At 37.9% G+C, this 14,433-nt stretch overlaps 1 protein-coding gene and 1 pseudogene across 7 annotated transcripts in view; both read left to right on the top strand.

Annotated features, from left to right (window-relative positions):
• The window catches only part of LOC133226897 (glycerophosphodiester phosphodiesterase domain-containing protein 4-like), a 136,383-nt gene that overhangs the window by 76,229 nt on the left and 45,721 nt on the right, over positions 1 to 14,433 (top strand). The gene's annotated exons all lie outside the window — the stretch shown is intronic.
• Positions 5,356 to 6,145, top strand: LOC133261393 (large ribosomal subunit protein uL15-like; annotated as a pseudogene).

Here is a 14,433-nt window from a genome sequence, read left to right as displayed (position 1 = left end):
TACTTTTAGAGTTCTCTTCAATATCAAAACTCATTTGCATCTCTACCACACAAAAATCTTTTCCTCTTTTATCAGTTTTCTAGAAGTCAACATCTAACTTTACATAGTCTGTCCCTAATTAATAATAAATAATTCAAAGAAAGATACATTCCCTTGAGAGATGACATTTAGGTGTGCCTGGTAAGAAAAAAAATGTGCTACCATAATACTGGAGGGTTCAACAAGCCTTGTTTCTGAGTTTTAAATAATTAATTCCCCTCTTGTGATCATGAATAAACTCTATGGACTATTTAGAGGCTGTTCTCATTGTGATTTGTGTTATTTGTCTTTATTGATTTACATCAGTGCAGTTAAAAGGGTTGATTACTACACATAAGGTTCCTTGTTGTATAATCAGCAAATCTAGAGTCAGATTGTGTTGTACAACTACTAAGGCTTTTAAATGAGGTTCTGTCTAGAGAGTATATAAGGAGTCTAGAACTTCACTTTTAATAGTCCCTGTCATTCCAGAGCTCTTTTTCTCACTACTACTTTAAAAGTTAGAAGTTCACTTGAACCAGGTTTCACATCTATAGCTACAAATATGTGCAAATTTCTCTTTCCTTTTCCTGCTAGTCATTGATCTTTCTTACCTGTAATGCTGAAACAATGTACAACATCTTGACTCAATGTACAAGAGCCATGCCTGACTCTTTGCAACCCCATGGACTATACAGTCCATGGAATTCTCCAGGCCAGAATACTGAAGTGAGTAGCCTTTCCCTTCTCCACAGGATCTTCCCAACCCAGGGATCAAATACAGGTCTCCTGCATTGCAGGCAGATTCTTTACCAGCTGAGCCACCAGGGAAGCCCCCGTGTACAACAGGGGACACCAGATAGTTTGCCTAGGAAGGCTCATAGGCATTGGTTCCAAATACTAATCATATATGTGTCCTTAGTGGGGACTGGTGACTTGTCATATTCGATTAAATGACATTTATTCTCAGATATGATCCTTCAGATATGACCTTTACAACACAATCAGTTTTTCCAGTTATATCCCAGTGTAAAGGGGCACATATTTTTATTCAGTTTATGCAAATAACTGCATTGCCCTGAAACACAGTGACTCAGTAAAGAGAATTTGTACCTAAATTCAGAGGAGTGGTGAGAATAAGTTATTAAATATTGGGTTGGCCAAACAGCTCCTTAAGCTGTTAAGTAAAAATGAAAGACGTTTTTTCATTTTCACCAAGGAGTTTATTAAACAACGTATTCACCATTTTGTTTCACTATCTTCTGCCATTTTTCTGGCAACTTGATAATTCTCTTTTCAAAACGTTTTATCTTTGTGAGCAAGGAACTGTTCCAGGTGCCTTGTACAATCTTTCGGGAAACTGAAATTTTTTCCACTAAGAGAATTTTGTAAAGACCAAAATCAACAGAAATCCAAAGATGCAATGTCTGATGAATATGGCAGTTGAATCAGAACTTTCCAACCAAACTATAACAGTTTTTGCCCGATCATCAAAGAAACATGCAGGCTTGCATTACCCTGATGGAAGATTATTTTCTGCTGACTAATTCTGGATACTTTTCATTGAATGCTGCTTTCAGTTGGTCTGAGAGCAATACTTGTTGGAATTAGTCATTTGGTCTTCCTGAATGAGCTCATAATAGAGGACTCCCTTCCAATCCCACCATATACACATCGTCACCTTCTGTGGATGAGGACCAGGCATGGCTGGTGGTGGTTCATTTTGCTTGCCCCACAATCATTTCTGTTCCACATTATTGTACAATATCCACTTTTCATCACCAATCACAATTTGTTTTAAAAATGAAATGTTTTCATTATGTTTAACTAGAGAATCGCATGCAGAAATACTTTCAAGGCCTTTTTCATTTAACTTACGTGGAACCCAAACATCAAAGCAATAAACATAACCAAGCTAGTACAAATGATCTTTAACACCTGACTTGGTTATTTTGAGTATGTCGACTATCTCCCTTGTAGTATAACTTTGATTGTTCTCAATTAATGTCTCGATTTGGTCACTATCAATTTCAACTGGTCTCCAGTCTGTTTAGAAATCTCCAGCACTGAACTTCACAAACTACTTTTGACATGTTCCATCAGTCACAGCACCGTCTCCATACACTGCACAAATCTTTTTTTGTATTTCAGTTGTGTTTTGCCTTTCTTGAAATAATAAAGCATAATATGCTGAAAATTTTGCTTTTTTATTCCATCTTCCATATTAAAATGGCTACACAATTGCTGTATGATTCAGGGAGCTCACATTCAGTGCTCTGTAACAACGTAGAGGGATAAAATGGGGTGAGAGTGGAAGGGAAGTTCAAGAGGGAAGGGACCTATGTATACCTATGACTGACTCATGTTGATATACAGCAGAAATTAACATAAAAAATATCATTATGAAGCATTAAAGATGAAATAAAATAGCTACCCAAAAATTCACCAATTTTGGTAAGTTTTTAAAAAGTTTTTAAATAGTCTAGCAATTTTTCTCATTTGAAAAGACCCTGATGCTGGAAAAGATTGAAGATTGAAGATGGGAGGAGAAGGAGACGACAGAGGATGAGATGGTTTGATGGTGTCACCAGCTCAATGGGCATGAGTTTGAGTAAGCTCTGGGAGTTGTAATGGACAGGGAAGCCTGGCATGCTGCAGTCCATGGGATCACAAAAAGTCAGACACAACTGAGTGACTGAACTGAACTGAACTGAACAACAGCTGTCACAATAGAATCTAACAAAATTGTTTCAAATGAAGTTAGACAGCCAAGTGCTTCTAGAACCATCTTATGGGAAAAAAATGAATGAACCTTTTGGCCAACCCAATATTTATGATGTTATGTATTGTTGATGTTTTAACCCTTTTATCATTACATCGTGACTTTCTTTGTCCCTGGTTACCATTTCACCCTAAAGTTTATTTTGTTGGGCATAAGTATAACTACATTTGCTTTCTTTTGATTATTATTTGCATGGAATATCATCTTCGGTCCCTTCATTTTGAGTCTGTGTGTATCTTTAGAACTGAAACAAGTATCCTGAAGACACCATACAGTTCAGTCTTATTTTTTAATCTATCCCACCACTCTGTGCCTTCTGATTGGTGAGTTCAGTCCATTTACATTTCAGATGATTGTTGATATATAAGAACTTACCACTGCAAATTTATCTTTTGTTTTCTAGTTGTTCCATATCGCCACTGTTTCTTTTTTCTTGTGTTTCTGTCTTACTTTGTAATTCAGTGATTTTCCGTGATTGCTTGCTGAGTTTTCCTCTTTATGTTTACTATCTGTGTTCTAGATTTTTGTTTTCTGAGTATCATGGGGTTTGCATAGGACATCTTTCTCATAGATTAAATAGTCTTTTTCCTGTTGATAGCAATTTTTCTTAATTCGCTGTCCTCTCTTTTTATATTTTCTCTGTAGAAATTATCTCTCTTTATTCTATGAGTTTGTTGCCACGTTGTAGTAGCTATAGTTTTTTACGAAGCTCCTTCCTTTAACCTTTATATGATCGCTTAATGTTTAACACTTTGTTCTAAACTAGAGTTACAGTTTCCTACATTACTGAGAGCTATGTATACTTTTATCTTTTCCTTGGAAGAACTCCTGTCAATATTTCTTGTGAGGCAGATCTAGTGCTGATGAACTCCTTAATCTTTGTTTGTCTGGGAGAGCCTGAATTTCTCCTATCTAAAGAATAACTTTGTTGGATAGAGTATTCTGGACAAGCAGTTTTTATCTTTCAGTACTTTCAATATGTCATTCCACTCCTTTCTGGCCTATAGAGTTTTGTTGGTAATCTAATGGGGATTCCTTTGGGCAATACTGAACTTCTCCCCCTAGTTTCTTTTTTTATCATGGACCCTGACACCTCCCTTATAATGTGTCTTGGAGAAGGTCATTTTGCATTGAGATAAGGTGATCTCTTAGCTTTATGGATTTGTATGTCCAGGTTTAGGAAGTTCCCAGCTATTACTTCTTTACATAAGTGCTCTGCCACCTTTTCCCTTCTCTTATTCTGGTATACCCATCATCTGTATTTTGGCTTTCTTAATGAATCTGATACTGTGTGTAGTGTTTCTTAACTATTTTAGAAATCTTAGCTCTCTCTCCTCTTCCACCTGAAGCATTGGTAGATTCCTTTCTTCCAGCTCATTTATTCTCTCTTCCATTTCTGTATTTCAAATGCTGTCTCATGCATTCTTCATCATATCTGTTGAGTTGTTAAGCTCCAAAATTTGGATTTGGTTTTCTTTAGAATTGAAAACTTCCCAAAATCTAAAACAAACAAACAAACAAAAACCCATACCTCTAAATAACTCATAGAAAAAAGGGGAGAAATCTCAGAGAAAATTGCATTGAATTTTACATTGAATAAAAATTTTTTAAAAATGGGCGGAGCTCCCCTGGTAATCCTGTGGCCAGTGCAGGGGACAAAGGTTTGATCCCTTTGTGGGTCCGAGGAGATCCCACATGCCACAGAGCAACTAAGTACATGTACCACAACTACTGAGCCCATGCCCCTAGAGCACATACTCAACAATGAGAAGCCACCACAGTGAGAAGCTTGCACACTGCAAAGAAGGGTAGCTCCCAATTATGTAGCTAGAGAAAGCCCACACACAATAATGAAGACTCAGCACAACAAAAAATGCATAAAGTTTTTTAAAAATTGGTGGAATGCAACTATGGCAGTGACTGGAGAAAAACTCCGGGATTATCTGCTTATGTTAGGAAAGAAACATTTGATTTTGTTACAAATAAAAAATGTAAGCTTCCTCTTTAATAAGCTAGAAAAAGAGCAAATTTAACTTGAGGTAAACAGAAGAGAAAAAAAAATAAAAAGCACAAATCAGTGAAATGGAAACAGAGAAATAGAAAACATCAATGAAACAAAAGTTTATTCTTTAGAGATCAACAAAATTGATAAACATCTAGTCAATTGACCAAGACAAAAAGAAAATCCACAAATTTCAAACATTAGGAATGAAAGAATGTTCATCAATTCAGACCCTCCAGTCATTAACAAAGGTAATAATGAAAGTGAATAGTGGAGCTCGTATTGGCTCATAAGAACTAAATAGATTTCAGAGCTTTCAGAACCAGTTGTTAATCCAGTTGTAAAATTAGGCATGGTTGTAGTATTTAAGTCCATGTGCATAAATCTGCCAATTTAGATGAAATGGAACAATTCTTTGTATCATGAAAATTCAATTAACAATCAAATTTTTAAAAAGAGAATTTGAGCCAAACTGAAGATTATAACCAGGAGACAGACTCTCAAAAGCTCTGAGAACTGTTCTAGTAGTTGACATTCAAGGCATAGTCATATAGGTTTTCAAGACAAAAGATCATACATCACAGTGACATGCTGACCTCTCTCGTCTAGGCCGACAACATGCCATCCAGACTAAGGAAGACCCAGAAACTTAGGGACCACGTGAGCCACAACCACAGCCACATGGGCAAACACCGAAAACACCTAGGAGGCTGAGGCAATGCGGGTAGCGTGCATCACCACAGGGTCAACTTGGACAGCTGTCACCCAGGGTACTCTGGGAAAGTTGGTATGAGGCATTACCACTAAAAGAGGAACCAGAGTTTCTGCCCAACTATCGACCTTGATAAATTGTGGACCTTAGTCAGTGAGCTGCTGCTGCTAAGTCACTTCAGTCGTGTCCAACTCTGTGTGACCCCATAGATGGCAGCCCCCCCAGGCTCCACCATCCCTGGGATTCTCCAGGCAAGAACACTGGAGTGGGGTGCCATCACCTTCTCCGAGTCAGTGAGCAGACCCAAGTAAATGCTGCCAAGAACAAGACTGGTGCTGCTCTTATTACTCATGTGGTGTGATCTATTTACTAGGAAGGGAAAGCTCCCAGAGCAGCCTGTCATCATGAAAGCCAAATTCTTCAGCAGAAGAGGTGAGATTAAGCATGTAGATGGGGCTTGTTTCCTGGTGGCTTAAAGCCACATGCTGGGAAATTAATTAAATATTAACAAGTGCTTTTCAAAAAAAAAAAAAAGACATGCTGACATTTTACATAACATTCACCAAAGATAAATAGACCAGATAAGCACATATAAAGTGAGCAGAAAGTCACCATGAACCCTTGCAGAGTTGAGAAAGAATGCTAATCTTTTAAGACATCACATTAGTAGCATCAGAAAAAAGTAAAAATTGATGTTTCCAGTAAAGCACTCATTCCCATCTTTGAGATCTTGTTGATGTTCAAGGCAGAAGCACATTGCACATTGAAGGGGTGGGGTAGGGGGAAGGAGGGCCAAAGGACAGAGAAAGAGCATTTTATCCTTAAATTTGTTTGTCCTGCCTTGAAATATAAATTTTATCTTTTGAAAAACTCAATAAGAAATACATAAAAAAACTAACATTGTAGTGTAAAAACTTTCAACAGAAAATTCCAGATGCAGGTGTGCTCACTGGTGAATTCTGCGGTTGTACAAGAAAAAAATTATACTGATTCCACAAATAATCTTCTAGAAAATCCAACAAGAGAGCATAATTCCCAGTGTAATTTGATCAGCCCAGTATTTCTCTGATAACAAACAAAGGCATTTTCATAAACCTCAGGACTGATATCCCTCATGAATATAGACTGAAATAACCTCAACAAAATCCAACAACGTGTAAAAAGAGCATATCTTAATTAAAGGAGTTTTATCATGAGAATACACGTTGGTGCTTACAGTTTAGAAATGAATGATTTTTTATCATGTTAACATACACGAAGAAAGTCATATAATCTCAATACATGCAGATCATTTGATATAATTCAGTTCCATTTTTCATTAAAAAAAACTCTTTGTAAACTAAAAAGTAAAGACTTTCTTAACTTGATAGAAGTAATCTCTGGTATACTTACAGCTGTCATTATACTAATGGTGAAAGACTGAATTAATTCATTTTCCACAAGACCTGGAAAAAGAAAGGATATCTTACCACTCAAGTCAACATTATATTGAGCCCGCACCAGTACAATAGAGAGGAAACAGGTATAGGTGTTGGAAAGGAAGAAATAAAACGATTTCTATTTGCAGAGGACCTGATGCTGGGAGGGATTGGGGACAGGAGGAAAAGGGGACGTCAGAGGCTGAGATGGCTGGATGGTATCACTGACTTGATGGATGTGATTTTGAGTGAACTCCGGGAGTTGGTGATGGACAGGGAGGCCTGGCGTGCTGCGATTCATGGGGTCGCAAAGAGTCGGACACGACTGAACTGACTGAACTAAACTGATCATATAAAATACCTGGGAATCTATAGCAACATCCTAGGACTGAGTTTAGTTTGAACACAGAATACAAGGTCAATATTTAAAGAAAAAACAAACCTCAAATACCGTAATCTAATCAGAGGTGACAATATACAGCTTTGACATACTCCTTTCCCAATTTTGAACCAGTGTGTTGTTCCATATCTGTTTCTAACTGTTGCTTCTTGACCTGAATACAGGTTTCTCAGGAGGCGGGTAAGGTGGTTTGCTATTCCCATCTCTTGAAGAGTATTCCACAGTTTGTTGTGATTCATACAGTCAAAGGCTTTAGTGTAGTCAGTGAAGCAGAGTTTCAGATGTTTTTCTGGAATTCCCTTGCTTTTTCTGTAACCCAACAGATGTTGATATTGGATCTCTGGTTTTCCTCTACCTTTTCTAAATCCAGTTTGAACATCTGAAATTTTTCAGTTCATGTATTGTTGAAGCCTAGCTTGGAGGATTTTGAGCATGATCTTGCTAGCATGTGAAATGAGTGCAATTGTGCAGTAGTTTGAACATTCTTTGGCATTGCCCTTGTTTGGGATTGGAATGAAGACTGACTTTTTCCAGTCCTGTAGCCACTACTGAGTTTTCAAAATTTGCTGGCATATTGAGTGCAGCACTTTAGCAACATCATCTTTTAGGATTTGAAGTAGCTCATCTGGAATTCCATCATCTCCACTAGCTTTGTTTGTTGTAATGCTTCATGTTCAGAGAACATGAAGCAGGATAATTATTAAAAATTCTATACCTAGGCATATTGCATTCAAATTGCAGAAAATCAAACACAAAAAATTCTCTAAAGAAGTCAGCCAGGAGGAAAAATATCCTTACCTATTGAAGAACAAAGATAAGAATTACATCAGACTTCCCATCAGTCTAGAAACCACGCATACAAGAAAAGAGTGGACTATTTATAATTGCAAAAACCATCAAAAGAAGTTCTTCAGAGAGAAGGAAAACAATATAGGTGAGAAACTCAAATCTCTGTAGAAAAAGAAAGAGCATCAGAAAAGGAATATGTAACTCCTAAATTAAATTTTTTATTTATTATAAAACTTCTAATAGAATATATAGTAGAAAATTGTGGTAACCTTGGATTACATAAAGAGCTCTTGGAACATCAAAAGCATCATCTTTAAAAGAAAACTGGATGGATAAATTAGACGTCATGAAAATGAAAAGCTTTTGCTCTGTGAAAGACATTGTTGATATTTTAAGACAAGGAAAAGAGTAAAAGTGATATAGAGCATAATATATCTAATTGTATTATCCTTGCTTGTAAGTGCTACAGTCAGGTTTGCATCATGAAAGAGACAACTTTTGATATTTTGTTGAGGAATAGCACATAATTTAGGATGTAAAAAACTTATTTTTATTTTTCTTAATTTAGTATCCTATGTTTGGAAGATAACATAAAAATGTTATGGTATATAGGTCATTTAATTTTGGAGAGTTAGGTATCTAAGAACAGAGAATAATTCTAGTTTTATTATCAACCATACTGATAAACACTTTTAAAATAAAAATAGCAGAACTTATGTTCCTCAAAAAGTGAAAAACATTTGTTTTTGTTATCTAAAAATAATAAAGGGCATGCCAAAGTTAGGGCATGCAATAACGAAGCATAAGTTATTTGAGGGAAATACGGGACCTTTGCTAAGTGGACAGATGACAACCCACAATGTAAGTAAAGGTTCAGTCCATATTTTAAGAAGAAGACCAAATAGTCAAAGATCCTTTTGGCATTTTAACAAAGATAAAATTGAATTATAGTCATACAATAAGGTAACATTTGTCACAGAAATTCAAAAGCCTTTTAACTATCTTTTTAAATGAGTTAAACTGAACTTTGTCCAAATTTTGATACATTTAATTGCTTCTTACCACACTCATTATTTGCAGATATTACAAACCAAAGCAAATATATCAACAGTTCTCCTCCCTCAAATCTTATATAATTTATTGTACACACTCACTTGTCTTTAATTATATTTTGTTTCACATTCCAAAACAACCAAATACTTTGAGCTCTTTCACTAAACACACTGTTTAGTTCAGTCGAATAGCCTTATTCTAGCATTATATGTATGTATAGTGGGAAATAATACACCCAAGGAAGGAATCCTAGCGTCAGGCCTGAATTTTAATCCTGCAGTTGTTCACTGTTGAGTGATTGGACGTGTCACTTACAGTTTACCTATTAGTTGAAACTCCAGTACTTTGGCCACCTCATGCAAAGAGTTGACTCATTGGAAAAGACTCTGATGCTGGGAGGGATTGGGGGCAGGAGGAGAAGGGGACGACAGAGGATGAGATGGCTGGATGGCATCACTGACTCGATGGATGTGAGTCTCAGTGAACTCTGGGAGTTGGTGATGGACAGGGAGGCCTGGCGTGCTGTGATTCATGGGGTCGCAAAGAGTTGGACACGACTGATCGACTGATCTGATCTGATCTGATTAGTTGAATAATTGTACTTGTCATCTTTTAAGCTTTAGTTTTCTCATTTTTAGTATATGCTGTGGTCAAATTAAATAGTGCATATGGTGTTGGTTTTTTTGTTGTTTTTTTTTTTTTTGCAAATTGCATCTTACTGATACCATAGTCCAACTCTAAGAAGAGCCTAAAATAATTTTCAGTGACCACTGTCATGAAACATATCATGTTTTATTTGTCTGTGTATCTTACCTCCCTTACTAAACTAACAATTTTGAAAATAGAATTTGTGTTTTAGGAGCACAAAGAGTATGCTTGCTGAATGAATGATTGTCTAGTATCCAGAGCTTAGTAAGCAAATCTTACACTCCTTTCTTCTTATCAATGTCATTGGAAATGTACAGTTAATGACATCGGTAAGTTAAATTTCCTGAAACACTGCATTCCTAGTAGCATCCACTGCCGCAAAACCGAGGCAATGCAAGTCCTTTTGATTACATTTAATAAACCCCTCCCTTATCAAGCCACAGTTCAGTTCAGTTCAGTCGCTCAGTCATGGCCGACTCTTTGCAGCCCCATGGACCACAGCATGCCAGGCCTCCCTGTCCATCACCAATTCCCAGATTCAAGCCACAGTTGGTCTTTAATCCAGTACAACTTGAAGTGTTGGCAGTGATGCTGGTTGGACAAAAATAAATCCAGGGCTTCACTATTTTCCATAAATACTCCGGCTAAGGAATTTAAACAGTTATAGTGTACACCTAAGGCTTGGGTTGTGTCTTTTATCACATCAGCCAAAGTGATAAGCACATTTTTTAAATCACTTCAGTTATTCAGTTCCTGGTGGTGGGATCCATATCCTTAGAGGGCTGTTTCCTAGGAAATATGCTATTCCTTCATATGCTTTATAAGCAGATGTTGTTTACTGAGAGTTTGGAGAGTCCTTCAGTTGGAGAGATCTAACTGGCCCAAGAACATCTAACCCTGCCATCGGTTACCATCAAAAAGCCTGATTTCTACATAGTTAAAGAACACAGGAGTTATATGAGTAAAATACTGTCAACTTTGATAAACTTTGATAAAGTATATTTTCTTTGAAAATTGTCATGACAGTCATTCAACTATTACACCACACGTTCATTTTTATCTTCTTCTAGGTCAGGGTTGTTTCTTTTCATTTAGGTACTACTTACTGGTGGCTCAGAGGTTAAAGCATCTGCCTGCAACGCAGGAGAGCTGGGTTCAATCCCTGGGTCGGGAAGATGCCCTGGAGAAGGAAATGGCAACCCACTCCAGTATTCTTGCCTGGAAAATCCCATGGACAGAGGAGCCTGGTGGGCTATACTCCACAGGGTAGCAAAGATTCGGACATGACTGAGCAACTTCACTTTCACTACAAAAATAATAGTTATTAATAAAATTTCAAGTTGTCTGCACTAGTAACATCTTGGAGGAACTTAGAGTGATGACTGTGTAGCAAAACTTAGAGTTGGGCAAATTATTATTTTTAGTAAGAGAAACATGATCGGCTAAATCAAAAGTGTATAACCTTAGGACTTCCCTGGTATTCCAGTGGTTAAGAATTCACCTGCCAATGAAGGGGGAAAGGGCTTGATCCCTGGTTTGGGAAGATTCCTCATTCTGCAGGGCAACTAAACCCATGTGCCACAACTACTGATCCACATGCTGTAACTGCTGAAGCCAGCATGCCCTAAAGCCCATGCTCTACAGATGAGGCCATCACAATGAGAAGCTTGTGCAGTGCAACTGGATAGCTCACACGCAGCCTAAATGAATAAATTCTTTAAAAGTGTATAACCTTAAATCAATACAAAGAAAATATGGCCAGAAAGATATGGAATGAAAGCATTCAAAGGAGAGTCTAGCATTTAACAAGAGAATCTTTTCCCATTGCTCTTTGAGAAAGGGTGTTCTACTTCATGCAGCTGTTTGCTCATGCCAGGGATCTAGGGTCAACTGTTGACTTGCTGTGGTTCTCTAGGCAACCTGAGTTTACAATCTCTAACGAGTGTGACTTTCCAATTGTTGTCAGATGGGGGTTGTAATTTTAGTTGGGAAATGTGCATCCAAGGATCAAGTCCTTCTACTTTAATAGCTCTGTTGGAGTTAAGAGTATTCAGTACGGTCCTCTCCAGTGATGTTCAACGGCAGTCTCTCTATGAGCTGTTCTCTGTACACTGGACTTCACTGCTGCGATGGTTGGCAAGCAAAAGCAACCTGTTCTGTTAATGATTCGACTGAGATATATTGCTTTACCCCTTATAATATTTACCTAAAAGAATTTTGGTAAATTTTAGTTGAAAAGTTTTGAAGCTAGAGTAGAGATATTTCCAAAATGTAGGCCTGCAAGTGGCTAATTGACAGAAGATAATCTAGGGTTCCATGAGATGGTGAAATACAGGGGAGACTGGCATGCTGCAGTCCATGGGGTCTCAAAGAGTTGGACACAACTTACCAACTGAACAGCAGTAACACCAAATCTAGGATTACCTGGTGGGAAAGAACACAAAGCCTAAGAGAAAAAAGAGTGGTCCTATAGGGTATGGATTGTCAAGAGTATCTGACAGTTTGGCTGATTTCAGTTTTTACATATCATGTATTCTTCCCACTTTTCTAGAGTATCTGTGTGTTTAAGGACAGGAAATTTTTTTAGTATGGAGCTAAAGCTGAAACTCCAGTACTTTGGCCACCTCATGCAAAGAGTTGACTCATTGGAAAGGACTCTGATGCTGGGAGGGATTGGGGGCAGGAGGAGAAGGGGATGACAGAGGATGAGATGGCTGGATGGCATCACTGACTCAATGGACATGAGTTTGCGTGAACTCCGGGAGTTGGTGATGGACAGGGAGGCCTGGCGTGCTGCAATTCATGGGGTTGCAAAGAGTTGGACATGACTGAGTGACTGAACTGAAGCTTTACCTAATTCAAAGTTAAACTTCCAATAAAATGTTTTCACCTATCACTGGCTCAGTTGGAATGGCTTAGGTACAGAACACAAACATGTAACAGTTTTTTAAGCCATTTTAAGTTTCAGTGAAATTATTTGGGACACTCCCAAAATAAACACACAATTACTAGTACAAATTCATAACACACAGAGGGAAGAAATTGTACAAAATCTATTTGGACATCCTCAAAGGATCCTTTGGGCAAGGTGCCTTTCATATCTGACTTTTATAGTTTTTTCTAGGATTGTGTTGGTTATAGATGAGGAAAGAACTGCTCATATCTTCTGATGACTTGGAAAGTTACCCCATAAATGTTCATTTAATACTGTAGTCAATTTGGACTTACCTGGTGGCCCAGTGGTAAGAATTCTCCTACCAATTCTGGGGACATGGGTTCAACCCCTGGTCTGGGAAGATTCTGTGGCAACTAAGCCATGCACCACAACTGCTGAAGCCCAGGTGCTCCAGAACCCATGCTCCACAACAGTGGAAGCCACTCAATTAGAAGTCTGTGCTCTGCAACCAGAGAGTAGCCCCCACTCGCTCCAGCTAGAGAAAGCTCATCCTCAAAGACCCAGCACAGTCAATATAGATATAGATATATAGATATATGTATGTATATATACATACATACAAAATACATACTGTAGTCAGTTTATCCCTACTGTGGTGAGTTATATCATGGAAGATTTGAAGAAATACCCATTTGAGTTTAATTGGTACTACCAGGTTGCCATCATAAATCTCAAAACCTAAGTAGTTCTAGTGTTTCGTTTCAGAACTGGGAGTCAAATGCTATACATCAATGTGATGGAATTTGTGAACTCCATAGACTGATCTGTCTTCTGTGAAAGAGGCCCTTGTCAAGGACTTTAGTCAGAGCATTCTTGTAGTTTGATGACCTGCAGAAACCTTTCCTCTAATGTCTCATCTTACTGGCTATGTGCCCAGTCACTCAGTCATGTCCGACTGTTTGTGACCCCATGGACTGGATGGAGCCTGCCAGGCTCCTCTGTCCATGGAATTCTCCAGGCAAGAATACTGGAGTGGATGGCCATTTCCTCCTCCAGGGGTTCTTCCCAACCCAGGGACTGAACGTGTGTCTCCTGCACTGTTGGGTGGATTCTTTACCAATTGAGCCACCTGGGAAGCCTCTTACAGGCTATGAGTAGATGATTAGTGTTGCCAAGACTCCATTTTTTCCCCTGAGGCAAAGATAAAAAGCCTTACTCCTAGATCAAGGAATAGGCATTAATAAACAATGAGTCTTTGATGTCTGTTAACTTGTTAATAGATTAGACCAAATTTAGACTTGACCTTCTGTTTTGTATACTTTTAAAGAGAAAGATTTATGGTTATCTGGAAGATCAAGAAGGTGAGCAAGTTCAGCAAAGATGAACGTTGAATAAATATTTTGAGATCACGTAAGGTCTTTTTGGTTTCTTTTTTTTGAGAATGGTTCCAGGATGTCTGATTAAGTCAAATCACATGGACACATTTCATAAATGCTTCCTTCTTTAATCTTAAAGAACCAGTTAATCTCAGAAATCATCTTTAGTGATTTAGTGGTTGACCCTTGATAATTTTGAAACATTTGCAATCTCCCATTGCATTTTATCTCTCCTTAGCCAATAGATCATGGCGTAGATCAGGAGCTGGCAAACTACACTCTGTTGTCCAGTTCAGTTCACTAGCTGTTCTGTACAGCCTGCAAACTAAAAATGGTTTT

This window comes from Bos javanicus, chromosome 15 (genome assembly GCF_032452875.1).
Source record: "Bos javanicus breed banteng chromosome 15, ARS-OSU_banteng_1.0, whole genome shotgun sequence".
Taxonomy (NCBI): domain Eukaryota; kingdom Metazoa; phylum Chordata; class Mammalia; order Artiodactyla; family Bovidae; genus Bos; species Bos javanicus.
This window is presented reverse-complemented; position numbering and strand designations above follow the sequence as displayed.